Source organism: Penaeus vannamei, chromosome 6, assembly GCF_042767895.1.
Source record: "Penaeus vannamei isolate JL-2024 chromosome 6, ASM4276789v1, whole genome shotgun sequence".
Taxonomy (NCBI): Eukaryota; Metazoa; Arthropoda; class Malacostraca; order Decapoda; family Penaeidae; genus Penaeus; species Penaeus vannamei.
In genome coordinates, this window is record NC_091554.1 from 46,898,645 (window position 1) to 46,901,144 (window position 2,500).

The 2,500-nt window shown below is 47.4% G+C and overlaps 1 protein-coding gene across 1 annotated transcript in view; it reads left to right on the forward strand.

The window, feature by feature from the left end:
• LOC113805547 (endochitinase-like) overlaps positions 1–2,500 on the forward strand; it is a 189,108-nt gene that overhangs the window by 150,331 nt on the left and 36,277 nt on the right. The gene's annotated exons all lie outside the window — the stretch shown is intronic.

Sequence of the window (2,500 nt, forward strand, 5' to 3'; positions counted from 1 at the left end):
AAATGTCTCTTTTATCCATCTACCTATCCATGTTTATCTAGCTTTATGTCTTTTCATCAATCTATCTATATCTATCTGTCCAACTCTCTATTCATTTATCTATCTATCTATCCAGTTCTCTATCCATCTTTCTATATCTAGATAACTAGCACCCTTTCTATCTATTTTTTCAATCTATAAAAACACCCGTTTCTCAAATATCAACGAGGTTCTTTATCTATCGTCAAACAAAATCATCATTTAAGAAGGAATTCTAAATGTTTGTATATATCAGTATCCCAGACTTTTTTTTTAAACATTTCCATAGTGTTGTTTAACATTAAAAAGTTTTTTTTTTTTTTTTTTTTTTTTTTTTTTTTTTTTTTTTTTAATAAATGTTTCACTTATTACTGTGTTGTACAGTCACGTTCAAAACTCGTTCGAACTTGTTTAAAATTTCGGTTCGGAGATCCACTTCATTCCACACTTTTATTTATTTATTATTTCTATCTATCTATTCATTTCTTTATTCATTCTATTTATTTATTTATCTTTTTTATTTATTTATTTTTGTAGGGGAAGGCTAGATCAGGAGCAACTCGAGATGTCATGGAGTCTGATTATTATTATTATTTATTTATTTATTTTTTTTTTTTGGGGGGGGGGCACCTGGGGTTTATTTTGATGACGTCACAAAAGTCCCGGATGCTCTGTGAATATGCCCGATCATTTTGGGTCTTTTCAATTTCCAAAAAAGGATGGAAAATAATGATTTTAATGGTTATATTCTCATTGAACAATCGTCAAAACAGACGCCATGATGACACCTCCTCGAGTTGCTACTGATCCAGCCTTTCCCCTTTTTTTTTAGGGTAAGACAGACTCGAAGCCTCAGAATCGAAGCCTCAGACTCGAAGCCTCAGACTCCAAGCCTCAGACTTCAGACTCGAAGCCTGAGACTCGAAGCTTCATACTGACTCGAAGCCTCAGACTCGAAGCCTCAGACTCGAAGCCTCACACTCGAAGCCTCAGATTCGAAGCCTCAGACTCGAAGCCTCACGCTCGAAGCCTCACACTCGAAGCCTCACGCTCGAAGCCTCAGACTCGAAGCCTCAGACTCCAGACTCCAAGCCTCAGACTCCAAGCCTCAGACTCCAGACTCCAAGCCTCAGACTCCAAGCCTCAGACTCCAGACTCCAAGCCTCAGACTCCAAGCCTCAGACTCCAGACTCCAAGCCTCAGACTCCAAGCCTCAGACTCCAGACTCCAAGCCTCAGACTCCAAGCCTCAGACTCCAGACTCCAAGCCTCAGACTCCAAGCCTCAGACTCCAGACTCCAAGCCTCAGACTCCAAGCCTCAGACTCCAAGCCTCAGACTCCAAGCCTCAGACTCCAGACTCCAAGCCTCAGATTCCAAGCCTCAGACTCCAGACTCCAAGCCTCAGACTCCAGACTCCAAGCCTCAGATTCCAAGCCTCAGACTCCAGACTCCAAGCCTCAGACTCCAAGCCTCAGACTCCAGACTCCAAGCCTCAGATTCCAAGCCTCAGACTCCAGACTCCAAGCCTCAGACTCCAAGCCTCAGACTCCAGACTCCAAGCCTCAGACTCCAAGCCTCAGACTCCAGACTCCAAGCCTCAGACTCCAAGCCTCAGACTCCAGACTCCAAGCCTCAGACTCCAAGCCTCAGACTCCAAGCCTCAGACTCCAAGCCTCAGACTCCAAGCCTCAGACTCCAAGCCTCAGACTCCAGACTCCAAGCCTCAGACTCCAAGCCTCAGACTCCAGACTCCAAGCCTCAGACTCCAAGCCTCAGACTCCAGACTCCAAGCCTCAGACTCCAAGCCTCAGACTCCAGACTCCAAGCCTCAGACTCCAAGCCTCAGACTCCAAGCCTCAGACTCCAAGCCTCAGACTCCAAGCCTCAGACTCCAGACTCCAAGCCTCAGACTCCAAGCCTCAGACTCCAGACTCCAAGCCTCAGACTCCAAGCCTCAGACTCCAAGCCTCAGATTCCAAGCCTCAGACTCCAGACTCCAAGCCTCAGACTCCAAGCCTCAGACTCCAAGCCTCAGATTCCAAGCCTCAGACTCCAGACTCCAAGCCTCAGACTCCAAGCCTCAGACTCCAGACTCCAAGCCTCAGACTCCAGACTCCAAGCCTCAGACTCCAAGCCTCAGACTCCAGACTCCAAGCCTCAGACTCCAAGCCTCAGACTCCAAGCCTCAGACTCCAAGCCTCAGACTCCAGACTCCAAGCCTCAGACTCCAAGCCTCAGACTCCAAGCCTCAGACTCCAGACTCCAAGCCTCAGACTCCAAGCCTCAGACTCCAGACTCCAAGCCTCAGACTCCAAGTCTCAGACTCCAAGCCTCAGACTCCAGACTCGAAGCCTCAGACTCCAAGCCTCAGACTCCAAGCCTCAGACTCCAGACTCCAAGCCTCAGATTCCAAGCCTCAGACTCCAGACTCCAAGCCTCAGACTCCAAGCCTCAGACTCCAGACTCCAAGCCTCAGACTCC